Genomic DNA, 13,987 nt, shown 5'->3' with positions numbered 1-13,987 from the left:
CCTTAAAGTATGTAACCATGACATCAGTAGTATCCATTGTCCCTTGTCTGCCGCATCTATTGCCTTAGGCTTCCAATGGTGATCTTCCAGTGGTTTTAATCTCACTGTTCCAAGATTTCAGAATAAAATCTATATGATGCCAATGTTTCCCATTTAAAATTTGCTTTGACAAGAATAATGTACATTTGGCAGGATAATTAGCACACGTAATATTGAAAGTAAGTTAAATTATTTCTTCTGCTACATATACCTTTACATATATATTAGAATGATTTTACTATTTTGCTTCCATTAACTTTTCCAAAAAATTACAATTAGTTTGTCTTTCCAGATGTATGATTCTATAGACAGTCTAACCATATGAGAAATTACCAATGCTTCAAAAACACCTTCCCTGAATATTTGTCAAAGCCACAATATAAGATTCAAAGAATTTTTACTATCACATCTAAGTAAAATCAAAATTGATATAACTTTAATTTGTTTTATAAATTAAAAAGTAATGATAATGTTTTATTTTCCCTTAGTAATCTATTTTTTAGTTCAGTTTATTTTAGTATTTAGACATAGATTCAAGTACAACATTAGCTTACTTCAAAATTATCAACATTGAGAACAGACTCATTAACGGGAGTTCTAGAGATTACACAATGATATCATAAAATATCAGTTCAGCCTACTCTGAATGATTTTTCTTTTCATTTAAATTTATGTGTAAAATAGTACCAGATTTACAGGCCTAGGAAATTATTTACTTACTTATTTGGCCCTCACAACTTCTATAAATATTATTGTTTAAATCAAGTCACAGCCTTAGCTTTAATAGGAATCTGTAATTTTCCAAGTTTTATTTGTGTACTATTCACTTGATTTTGTACACAGTGGTTTTTCAATTGAATTATGTGTGATTTTAAAGCATGGTGAATTCACAAATATATTTGAGGTATATTCATATGCATAGCAAAATAAATGATAATTTCAAAAGTGGTTACAAGTGATGTAAGTTCAACAACAAAAAAGTGAAGATACTTTAAAGTCACAGAGTTTAAAAATTACAATCCCTGTACCTATAATTACCTTTTATTTCGTGTAAATTTTGATAATATCAAAAGTGCATACAATATACCTTGATCATATCTATCCCCTTTCCCCCTCTTCTAATTTCCCTAGTCCCTCAGCTCCCATTTTTAATATATCTATGTAGGCGGAAGTTTCTGTCCCACCAGCAGCTTCTAAATAACTGATACAGAGTCATAATATTAATTATAAATGCTCAGCTACTAGCCAACTCTAACATTTTCAATTAACCCATATTTCTTATTTACGCTTTGCCATGTGGCTTGGTACCTTTTCTCAGCACAGCATACCTGTCTTACTTTTCTGTGTCTGCTTGTGACCCCTGACTTAATTCTTCTTCCTCTCAGCAGTCTCTGTTTGCCTCTCCCTCCTAAACTTAGCCCGTTCAGCTACTGGTCAGTCAGCGTGTTTATTTAACCAATCAGAGTGACAACACATTCACAAAATGTAAAGGAATATTTCACATTTCCCCATTTTGTCTAATTAAAAATGAAAATTTTGCCGGGCGGTGGTGGCGCACGCCTTTAATCCCAGCACTCGGGAGGCAGAGGCAGGCGGATCTCTGTGAGTTCGAGGCCAGCCTGGTCTCCAAAGCGAGTACCAGGAAAGGCGCAAAAGCTACACAGAGAAACCCTGTCTCGAAAAACCAAAAAAAAAAAAAAAAAAAAAAAAAAAAAAAAAAAAATGAAAATTTTAACTTTACCATAGTAAGATTATATACAACAAAAACAGTTATCAAGTAAGAACTACGGTTGCAATATTAGTTCTTTTGTATTTAGCAAAATTAGAGAAAATAATCTATAATCTATTCTATCTTTGTGACTCTAAAGTTTTATACCTAATCTATCTTTTATCATAACAACAGAAAACTTTAACTATGAGTACCTCGTCTTCAACTCCATCAAAGGTCCAAGAAGAGTGAAATGTTAACTAATTACACGGACATCCGGCTACCTGGATAGTCACCCTGAGTTCCTCCATAATGTTGGGGAATCTATCTTCACCCTACAGGCCTAGAACATCTAACAAACTTTTTGTGAAGCAGGAATTTGTGAAGGCCTGCCCTAGCCTGTGTTGGCAAAGTTCAGAAATCACTTTTGTTTGTGTCCTGCTTGCCAGTTTGGACAGCATACTGTCAGCAGTTGCAGCAAGGGAAGTTTCTTGCTGAAATGGCTAGATCTGTCATAAACAAAGCAAATTCCACATGGAGTTTCTTTGATGGCCATCAGACTTTTTTGAAATAGAACGGTGCTGCCAGAAGCAGATACGTCTCATGTCAAGAAAAGCCAGAGTTATGAAAACATTTTAAATGCCTTATTTTGTTGGTCTTTGACCTGTTTGAAGATTACCTACCTATGTGAAATATATCTCTGGATGACCTTGAAAACCTAACTAGCATGACTATAAGTTTGATAGTTATAGGTGATCATTAGCCTGTATTTCTTATTATCCTAAATTTCTTCTGAATTTAATACCTTTTTTTGTTTTAATACCCACTAAGTTCAGATAGTGCTTGCTATCTATACACATTTGTCTAGAGCATTACTCACTTGGGCATTGTCAACCTACAAATAAATAGACAGCCTTACACTAACAAATGAAAACTGACTATCCATCCTGCAGCAGCCATCAATTGCCAGTAGCTTCTCAGCTTTTTGTTGTTGTTTATCTATGATTTTTGCTTTTACATCCCAAGCACCCCCCCACACACACTTCCCAATTGCCTGGCCCCACCTCATCTCTCCCTGACTCCATCCATTCCTTCTCCAAGGTTTCCCTTCATATGTAGGCAGACCATCCATGGATATCAGCTAACCAAGGTATATCAAGTTGCAGTAAGACTAAGCTCCTCCTCTTCCATTAAAGTTGAATGAGGCAACCCAGTAGAAGGAACAAGTCCCAAAAGCAGACGTTAGAGTCAGAGATAGTCTTTGCTCTCACTCTTAAAAGTTCTACAAGAAGATAATGCTATATAACTATAATATCTATGCAGGTATATGCTTAGGTCAGACCCATGAAGACTTGCTGGTTGTGGGTTAAGTTTCTGTGAGCCCCTATGAGCCCAGGTTAGGTGATTCTGTGGTTTTCCTTGTGTTATCCTTGACCCCTCTGGCTTCTACAATCCTTTCTCCTCCTCTTCCACTAGATTCCCTGAAATCTGCCTGAAGTTTGGCTGTGGGTCTCTGCTTCTGTTCTCATTAGTTACTGGATGAAGTCTCTTTGATGTTGGGGGGGTGGGTGGAAGGAGAGAGTACTGGGAGAGCCAACTAGAATTGGGGGACATCTCATGGATGAGGTAGAAATATAGTACAGTGGAAACTCCCAGGAATCTACAAGAGTGACCCTAGCTAATACTCCTACCAATGAGGAACAAGGAGCCTGAACAAGCCATCTCCTGTAACCAGGCAACTCCTAGGGGAGGTATTGGGACATCAATCCAGCCACATAACCTTTGACCTACAATCTGTCCTGATTACAAGATGTGCTGGAGTAAAGGAGGAGCAGAAATGGTGGGAGTGGCCAACCACTGGTCCAGCTTGAGACCCATGCAATAAATACTGCATTTAAAAACTTTGTAAAACAATTTAAGCTTTTATGTCTCTCAACCTTATACACTTTATACTTCTTTTGTGAGTTTCTTTTCTCAAATTAGAAACAAGAAAAACTTTAACTGTGACTATCTAGTCTTCAATTCTTTCAGAGACTGAGGTTATAATATTGCCTGAATAAACAGGAAGTACAGAGCAAACAACTTCCAAAACTACAGAAATAAAAAAGACAGTTCATTGCTTGAATGATCACTCAAGGTTCCAATGTTGGGGCATCAATCTTCAGCCTACAGGCCTAAATATCTTCTAGTGGATAGTTAAATGCTTTAAGGTCTAAAAAAGATAGTTTTAGGATAGTAATAAAAGTTATGACAGAAAATGGTTTAGGTGTAGCTAGAGTGTTCCTGCCTGGCCCACAGTCTGGACAAATCTCTCACCCGCCAGTCCCAAGCCGCTCAAACCCGATCAAGTAAACACAGAGACTTATATTGGTTACAAACTGTATGGCCGTGGCAGGCTTTTTGTTAACTGTTCTTACAGCTTAAATTAATCCATTTCTATTAATCTATACCTTGCCACGTGGCTTGTGGCTTACCGGTACTTTACATCTTCCTTATCCTGATGGCGGCTGGCAGTGTCTCCTTGACTCAGCCTTCCACTTCCCAGCTCTATTCTCCTCCTTGTCCCGCCTATACTTCCTGCCTGGCCACTGCCAATCAGTGATTTATTCATTGACCAATCAGCAACACATTTGACATACAGACCATCCCACATCACTTCCCCTTTTCTTTTCTTAAAAAGGAAGGTTTTAACCTTTACACATCTCCAAAGTCAGCTTGGTATATTTGGGAATTTGGGCGTAGCTTCTCTTACTACTTCCTGCTGGAGGGGGGCGCTGTATCTTCTGGGGAAACAAAGAAAATTTTAGGATCATGGAGTAGTCCGTGAGGCTGTATCATCTGAGCCAGTTGTCTTGAAACGGTTCTGGATGTTGGATCATCTGGACCATGGTGTCATCGGAGACCTTTCAGGGGGTCTTGGCTGGTCAAACCTGATGTATCTTACTCTGGAACAAATCCATAGCCTCTTGCTTTCTGTGGAAACAAAAGAGACTCTTTTCCAAAGCAACATATCCTTACATCCAAATTTTGAAGTCAAAGTATCTTTAAAATATACATACTGGTTTAACTCAGCTTCCTTTACAATCAAATATCTCTCTGTAGTTAAGAATCCCAAAGACAACACAATCCAGACTCTCTGTGTAATAGTCATCTCTACGTGGCTTATTTTTTATATTAATTTTACTGTCTCTTTAAAGATTTTATTTTTTTTTTTAAAACCATGTATTTGTTTCTATACTGTATATATCACCTTTTTTTTGTCTCTTTTAAGCCTACGTATATTTTACACATATTTTAAACTATTACATCTGAATCTGTCTTATTATGAATCTGTTGCTTTAAGCTGTAGCAGCTGTGGCTGCTGGCTCCGCCCACCTCAGCTTCCCAACATGGCGGCAGTATGCTTACCGCCAGCTCTGGGAGCTATCGTGGGTCTATGCTTTTATCCAAGCAGCATGTAGCCCAGAAACCTCTTTTTTTGTTTTGTACTAGCAAAGGCTAAATCCACAATGCAGCTTAATGTGCCATTTGCAGAGACTTCATTCCCGCCATACTGCAGGTCGAGTGCGCACGCCAGCAACCCACCAGTAGCTCAAACCGGCAGCTTTGAGAGACAATTAGGAAGCTGTTTTTAGCTCCGTTTTAGAATCTTTTTTTTCAGGTTTTAGGTGGAAACTCTTGCCACCACGTTGGACGCCATTTGTAGCTAGAGTGTTCCTGCCTGGCCCACAGTCTGGACAAATCTCTCACCCGCCAGTCCCAAGCCGCTCAAACCCGATCAAGTAAACACAGAGACTTATATTGGTTACAAACTGTATGGCCGTGGCAGGCTTTTTGTTAACTGTTCTTACAGCTTAAATTAATCCATTTCTATTAATCTATACCTTGCCACGTGGCTTGTGGCTTACCGGTACTTTACATCTTCCTTATCCTGATGGCGGCTGGCAGTGTCTCCTTGACTCAGCCTTCCACTTCCCAGCTCTATTCTCCTCCTTGTCCCGCCTATACTTCCTGCCTGGCCACTGCCAATCAGTGATTTATTCATTGACCAATCAGCAACACATTTGACATACAGACCATCCCACATCATTTAGGTATAAAACTTTACATTTGTCAAGATAGACAATAGAGTATTTCCTCTAAACATGCCAAATACAAATGGACTGGACACTGTAATTGTAATTCTTACTTGATAATTGTTTTTCTTGTGCATAGTTTTACTCTGATAGATTTCAAAACATTTCCTTTTTAGTTAGACAAAAATGGGAAAATGTTGTGGGATATTTGTACACTGTATGGAGATGTATTGCTGTGATTATTGTAATAAAAAGCTGAATGGCGGAAAAAAAAGAGGAAAAAAAAACAAAAAAACAAAACGAAAAAAAACTTTGTAAAATGATATTTTTAATATCTATCCTCCTGATGGGCTAATGGACTTGGCTCAAAAGGTATTTATAAAATCCAGAACAAGTTTCTCAATTTCTCACACGTGTCAGTAACTACCACCTCAATTACATGGATTTGTTTTCAAAAAACAGACTCCTGGCCGGGCAGTGTTGGCGCACACCTTTAATCCCAGCACTCGGGAGGCAGAGCCAGGCGGATCTCTGTGAGTTCGAGGCCAGCCTGGACTACCAAGTGAGTTCCAGGAAAGGCGCAAAGCTACACAGAGAAACCCTGTCTCGAAAAACCAAAAAAAAAAAAAAAAAAAAAGAAAAAAAAAACAGACTCCTGGATCACTAAGAAAATTACAACTTAATGCCTGCTCAGACAAAATCAAATTGTCCAAAAACTTTGTCAATATTTTATTTAAAAATATTCAAATAAGATAAAGAAAGTATGCAACACTTAATACCATTCATGCAATTTCTCCAGAATGCTGTAGTCCGGAATATTTAATTGTACTTTTTCATACCATTGGAATGAGTTTGATTAAATACTTGTCATATTACATGTAACCCATTTAAAATGGAATACTTCCTCTTCTACCTTTGTTTAATCTTTTTGTAAGAAGCAAAAATTATTGGTTGAATGATAGTAAATATGTATCAGTTCATGAATCACAGACAATTGGCCAGTCAAGGACAAACTTGAAGCTTTCAAAGAAATAAAGGAGAAATTTTAGTATTTTGGGATTGATCACATGAATTTTTTAAACAACTTTTAATAAAATTTGAATCCTGTTTCATGAGTTGGGTCTCAAGTCATATTCAGTTTTATTTAATTTTGTTGTGTAATCTTAAATCAATATTTTTTTTGAGACAGAGTTTCTCTGTGTAGTTTTGGTACCTGTCCTGGATCTCACTCTGTAGACCAGGCTGGCCTCGAACTCACAGAGATCCACCTGGCTCTGCCTCCTGAGTGCTGGGATTAAAGGTGTGTGCCACTGCTGCCCGGCTAAATCAATATATATTAATATTAATATTTTTTCATGTATATTGCAGTCAATGGTAATGTAAAAATCATTACCTTTTAAACCTGTTGCAAATAATTCTACATGTTTAATATTATTGTCAAAAAGAGATGATTATTATTTACATGTGATACATAACTTACTTATTTTGACTTAATTAGTTCATGCTGCCTGACCCTATCCACATATTACTGGGTAGTTTACAATTATGTACCATCATGATCTGACATTAAACATAAAAGTTAACACTATTACACTGTTGAAACCATTATGAGACTATCAGGCTTGGAAAAAAATGAATTAATTTTACTATAATTCAGTTATTAAATTAAACACAGTTTAATGTTATAATTTGTGGTGGTGTGTTAAACTATCCATATTTGTATGAGTGCATGTGGAGGCCAGAATTTCTGATCAGCTGTTCTCCTTGACTACGGCCTACTGGATTTACTAAGGTTTTTTTGTTATTGTTGTTTTGCTAAACCTAGAGCTCTCTGATTTAACTAATCAAGTTAGCCAGCCTGCCCTGAGGACTCCTTTCCCTACCTCCTGAGTTCTGGGATTATAAGATGGGCAACATGCTCATCAAACATTTACATGGTTCCTGATGTTTCAAATTCATGGCCTCACCTGTGTATGGGAAGTGCTTTATCAACATATCCCTAGCCACAAATATTGCTGATTTTATTTAAAAATTATGACTGTATTTCAAATATGGAGAAAACTTAGTCATGTCCAATAGCATACTCATAGTTTAAATTCTTATGGAACTAAGCAATAGAATCAAAGATTATGAATAGTCAGGATTTTTGCAATAGATAAGTAGAAGGAGCTGAATTTCTCCATTGCTACTCTACTCAGAATGAGGTACTCTCAAGTGTCAAAACAGAGGGAGCAATTGGAAGCTATGATGATAGATAATGATTTACAAAACAGAGTGCTAAACAAGACTCACCATGGAGAAAACACAAATGACTAACACACTGATGGATTCTAAATTACTGTCATCTTGAAAAGTCTGCAGTTTCCATTATTATGAATATCTCGATTAAAGTGTGCAGGAACAGTGCAAATACCCAACTATTGTTAAATTTTCTTTTCTATGTATAAAGAATAAAATGGCTCAATGTTAAATGTCAACATGTAAAATGGAAGCTTTCTTTGAGAAAAATAAGTGCAGATGAAACTTTAAAGAAATATATATATATATATATATATATATATATATAATTATGTATATTAGCACTGTATTTATCCATTCCTAAAGGAACATAAAGAAATACAAAAGATCTCTCACAAGAACATAATCGCTTATAAGTTTCCTTCCACACATTATAACCGCCAGGTGAAAGTAGCAAAACACATCAGCTGAGACAAGGAAAAGAAAAACCTCACTTCCTTCATTTAGCATATATACTCAGTATTCATCTTGGATCAATTAATACACTCACTTCCTCTTTATTTCCTTATGATTCCACATAGGGGCGTGTCTATGAAAACCATTGATCTCTCTCTATCTGATGATAGCCAAGATTTCAACACTAAAGGTTGAATAAATATGCAGATTTGCCCCATCTTAAAAACAAAAACTTGATCATAACATTTAAACACAACTCTTTCTTTTCTGGTTTTTGCTAAATTTTCTTTTATTATTATGATTAATTAAATTTCTTCATTTATTTTACATCCTGACTATAGTTTACTTTTCCTCCTCTCCTCCCATCCCCTCCTCCAACCTGCCCCCAATCTACTTCTCCTACGTTTCTGTTCAGAAAGGGGCAGATCTCTCTCCATGGGTGTCAACAAAGCATGGCATATCGAGTTAAGATAGGACACAACTCTTTTACATCATTTCCTCTTCCCTTTTCTCCCTCTAAAGTCTCTTTGCTCTTTCAAATAAACAAAGCATGGCATATCAAGTTAAGATAGGACACAACTCTTTTACTTCATTTCCTCTTCCCTTTTCTCCCTCTAAAGTCTCCTTGCTCTTTCAAATAAACATCTCTCTTATCATTGCTGTTATGTGAATATACACATGTATATTCCTTAACATCACCTACATATAAAAATACAGCTCTTGATTAAACGTATGTCAAGATTTATGAGAATGAGGCTTGGTGTCATGATATAAAGCTATAATCCCTCAGAAGACTAGACTAGCAGAATACAGGGGTAAAGACAACCTGAATACATAGTGAGCCCCTAATCAAAAGAAAAACATGACAAAAGAGAATTATAAATATGATGGATATTTTTCAAATATTTAATTTTTATTAATGTGTGTGTTTCTGTATGTGTATGCACAAGTGTATGCAAGGACCTGTGGAGGCCACATAATATCAGAACTCCTGGAGCTGGATTTGCAGTCACTTGTGAATCTTCCCAATGAAAAAGTATTGAAAATTGATTCTGGTCCTCTGAAAGGGCATCAAATGTTCTTAAAAATTGAGCCATCTCTCTAGCTCCACAATTATACTTTGTTGTTTTGTTTGTTTGTTTTGTTCTGTTTTGGTGTGGTTTTTTGAGACAGGGTTTCTCTATGTAATCTTGGTGCCTGTCCTGGATCTTGCTCTGTAGACCAGGCTGGCCTCGAACTCACAGAGAGCTGCCTGTCTCTGTCTCCTGAGTGCTGGGATTAAAGGCGTGTGACACCACTGCCCGGCCACCATCATACTTTGTAATGAATCTGATTTCTCAATATTCCCCCCAAATCCAAGTTCATTTACCATTTCTTTGCATTCATTTTATCAGTGGACTCTATTATAAGCTCCTTGATAATGCAACAGATACCTTACATCCAGTCTACTATGGCTTAGTGTCAAGTCTTGACAGTGGCTTTTGAATGTTATTAGTAGAACAAAGGTCACTGTTAATCTCTACTGGAAAGTCTAATTTTCTTTTAATCTCTAATGTGTTGATTTTTTATTGTTTTTCCTTAAATGTTTTAGAATTTATCTCACTCTTCTTTCTTCATTTCTGGAATTACAGATTATGTGCAAGTGAGTATGGATAGTTAGACAGCATCCATCGCATACAGGATGAGAATTTGTCATAGAAGGAAGAAACGGAGTAGAAGCCAGATAGTATTAAGAGTAGGTCCCCTGTCACTCCTTTACCCTAAAGCAAGTTTGTAAAACTTGGCATATCTAAATGTCAGACTTCAGGAGAGAAAGATCTAGAATTAGAAAAGGAAATCTTTTTGGCAGTCTTATTAAAGTGCCAAATGCAAAGTTCTTTCATCTTTCTACTCAAGTGTGGACATCTCTGAAGATAAGCTTCAGATTTCCAAAGAGCCCTATCTGATTCAGGGAAAAGTTCCTCTTAGATATAGAAATATTTCTTTTAATTTAGATGCTACTTCTCTCCTTAGCTTAACCAGGTCCTTTTCCAGCATCTAAAACACACTATTCTGTAAAATACTTGGACCTATAGCTCGGTCCTTGGCCCTGCCTTCTGTCTATATTGACCATAGAATCATACTCATTTCCAAAGTGTTATCCATCAGTGCAATGTGAAAATAGCAAATGTAGTATCATCAATGAATTGAAATTCCTTCAGAAATTAGGAATTCAAAATAAAATTAAGAATTAGAGAGAAGATATGATTCACAGCATGTGTTATCCATTAAAAACTACAAATTACTAGAAAAAGAAAAGTAATCAAAGGACTTTATAACTTACTTCAACTGTTTCCATTGCAATCCTTTTCACAAGACCTCAGAAATGATGGATATAAATATCTAACTGATGAGTGGATAATAAAAATATGGCATAAAATAGGATTTTATTTATCCTTGAAAGATTATTAATCATGAAATTTTCATTTAAATGGGTGGGACCAGGAAAACATTCTACTGAGCAAGGTCAACCAAGCCTCAAAAGGCAAACATCATATGTTCTTTCTCATATAAGGGTCCTAGTTCACATTTTTTGTTTTGTGTTTTTTTTTTTGTTTTTTTTTTTTTTTTTTGGTTTTTTCGAGACAGGGTTTCTCTGTGTAGCTTTGCGCCTTTCCTGGAACTCACTCTGTAGCCCAGGCTGGCCTCGAACTCACAGAGATCCGCCTGGCTCTGCCTCCCTAGTGCTGGGATTAAAGGCGTGCGCCACCACGGCCCGGCTCTTGTTTTGTGTTTTTAACATGGAATATAGATGGGATCTAGGAATCTAGAAGCTTGTGTTATTGGTGAGCCTGTACTTAGGGAGGCAGAAATAATAGATTCTAAGTGAAATGAAAGTTTAGAGAAGGAATATTGGTGACAGTTTAGACAGGTAGTGGAGTGTTGTGGATGGGAATTTAGGGAAAGAGGAAGACTTAGCCAAAAGAAATTGTACATGATAAAGCTGTTTGACAACAAGGATCTTTTGACACAAGTTAAAGTACAGTAAGAAGGGGATAATGAATCATAGGTGATATAAAATAACAATAACCCTGGCCCCCATTAACAACTGATAATTTCAAATATCTATATCTTCCAAAGTTGCAACAGCAGCCATGGGTCAAAGAATCTTGCCATCCTAGGTCTACATACAATTGCAACATTTCTAGGACTAAGAATATCAGTATCTGCGGCCTGCAGGCTGATTCTCATCTTAAAAGTCATAGCCTGTTACTACCCTCACTTATCTAATGACACCAATTAGTTTGCTAAGCACCAGTGAATCACAAGCCACCAAAGGCAAGCATATGGAGAGCCTCTTCTTGCCTACCCATGATAGGTATCAATACACACAGCAGAAGAATCCCTGGCTTCCAAATGGCAAGAGCCTTTCTGTGCCTTGTGCATGTAGTGAGAACTGTGGAAGTTTTCCAGTTCTACAAGGAAAGCTTTGACACAATCAACTCATTTGGAGGAAAGACTTATTTGAACTGTTTTTGAGGTTTCGATAATGTTTGCTTGACCAGTTACTTTCTGTGAGTCTTTTGCAATAGAAGTACATAATAGAGGAAGCCAGTAATATCGTGGCAGCTAAGAACAAAATAGTTTCCCTCCAGGCCACACCCCAACATCTAATTTCCTCACTAGGCACTACTTCTTAATTGTCCGACAACCTGCCAACAGCACAAAACTGAAAGCCACGCTTGACTATGGTCCTTTGAAATAGACTCTAGCTATAAATCGTATCACCTTCCGGAATGTTCTCACTGAGGCAACACACAGTTTAATTCTCAGGTTCCAGGCACAAACACTTATTCTTACTTAAATTCCACAAATGCCAGTTCATGGTTATGTTTATATTCCTTAGGTGAGGCCAAAGTTAAAAAGTCTATTAGTCAAGTTCCTGAAACAAACTATGTTTTATCTTTTCTATTAGAAATCACTGAAAACAATTTGGAATATTGTCTTTGCATTGTTGATGCAAACAAAGCTATAAATATTATGGGAGGAAATGCCATCCCTCATAGGATAGGAGAATCATTCATTACCCATGGACGAGTCCAAGTGAAAATCATCTCATAATGCAAAATTATCACTCAAAGATATTTCTAACTTCAATTCTCCCTTAAATTACTTGCTTCTGTGCCATGAGCATTTGTTTGCTGTTATATTTTATCATCAAAGAAGTTTTCTTTGTTTTCTTCTCTGGATTCTAGTCTTGACACTGAATTAAAAAAAATCTGCATATCTTAGATACACCCCATTTTTTGTTGTTGTTAATGATCTCCCACGTCTTAAAAAGTGAGTAATGATTAAATAATCCTGCTAAACATATGTGAAACAACTCTGTGTATTGGCCTAAAGCACACTCTAATACCTTATTAAGCCCAGCTTGACTACCCCTATTTCTACTATCAAATCTGGTTACAGTTACCTGATGCCATAACAAGATACATGTTTAATGACTCTTATTTGCTTTCCTCTGGAATAATCTTATTTCTCACTCTTGGGAAGATATATGTAGATAAAATAGATGATATAGTGAGGCAATTCTGGAAATATACATACCATTTTTATACTCATCAGTAATTTTGCACTAAGATTTAGGAAAGTTGAAATTTCTGTGCTCAGTTTTAGCTAATGTTAACTGAAGACCTGGTAACTTTTTTTTTTTTTTTTTTTTTTTTTTTTTTTTTACATAAAAGTGATTAAAGGACCATGAAAGTTACCCTCTTTATTTTTTCCTTTTGCCTTCCTGAAATTGGAAATAGATATTGTTTACAGAAGTATTTCACTCCTAAAATTGCTTTCCTGCATTTTTGCTGGCCTTCGGGGACAATGCAGGCACATTGATTTAACTTGGTAGAAGAGGACACAGCATTTTAAAATGTAATTTTAGTGTTAATGTAAATGTTCCCAGAGGACTGAGGGGTTGATCTACACTTTAATCATTTTGAATGAGAAAGGTTCAACTTCTAAATACCTTCTTGATTACCCAGGGACAGAGATACTTATTATGTAAGGGCTTGAAAAAGATGTCTTCAAATATTTTTAAAAAAATCCTTTTGCTAAAAGTAAAATATTCTTAATATTCTCACTGGTGTAATAATTTGTACACTACATCACACTTCTTTAATTTTAAATAAATTATGCACTGGATTATTTCAAATGTACACATTAATAACGGATTAAACAAGATTAAGATAATTAACTGGCAAAACTGAAAGATTAACACGGTTAACCCTGCACTAGGGCTTCTGAAGTACTTAAATGACTGAGGTCTTAAGATCAAGTCAATAGTAATAAGGATGAATAAAAGTACTGAGCTTAAGAAATTGTCCTTAATCCTTGAATTGATTTGGTGAATAATTTCTTCTTCTTCTTCTTCTTCTTCTTCTTCTTCTTCTTCTTCTTCTTCTTCTTCTTCTTCTTCTTCCTCTTCCTCTTCCTC

This window comes from Peromyscus californicus, unplaced genomic scaffold (assembly GCF_007827085.1).
Source record: "Peromyscus californicus insignis strain IS unplaced genomic scaffold, ASM782708v3 Scaffold_9__1_contigs__length_137607984, whole genome shotgun sequence".
Classification (NCBI taxonomy): domain Eukaryota; kingdom Metazoa; phylum Chordata; class Mammalia; order Rodentia; family Cricetidae; genus Peromyscus; species Peromyscus californicus.
Note: the sequence above shows the minus strand (reverse complement) of the source record.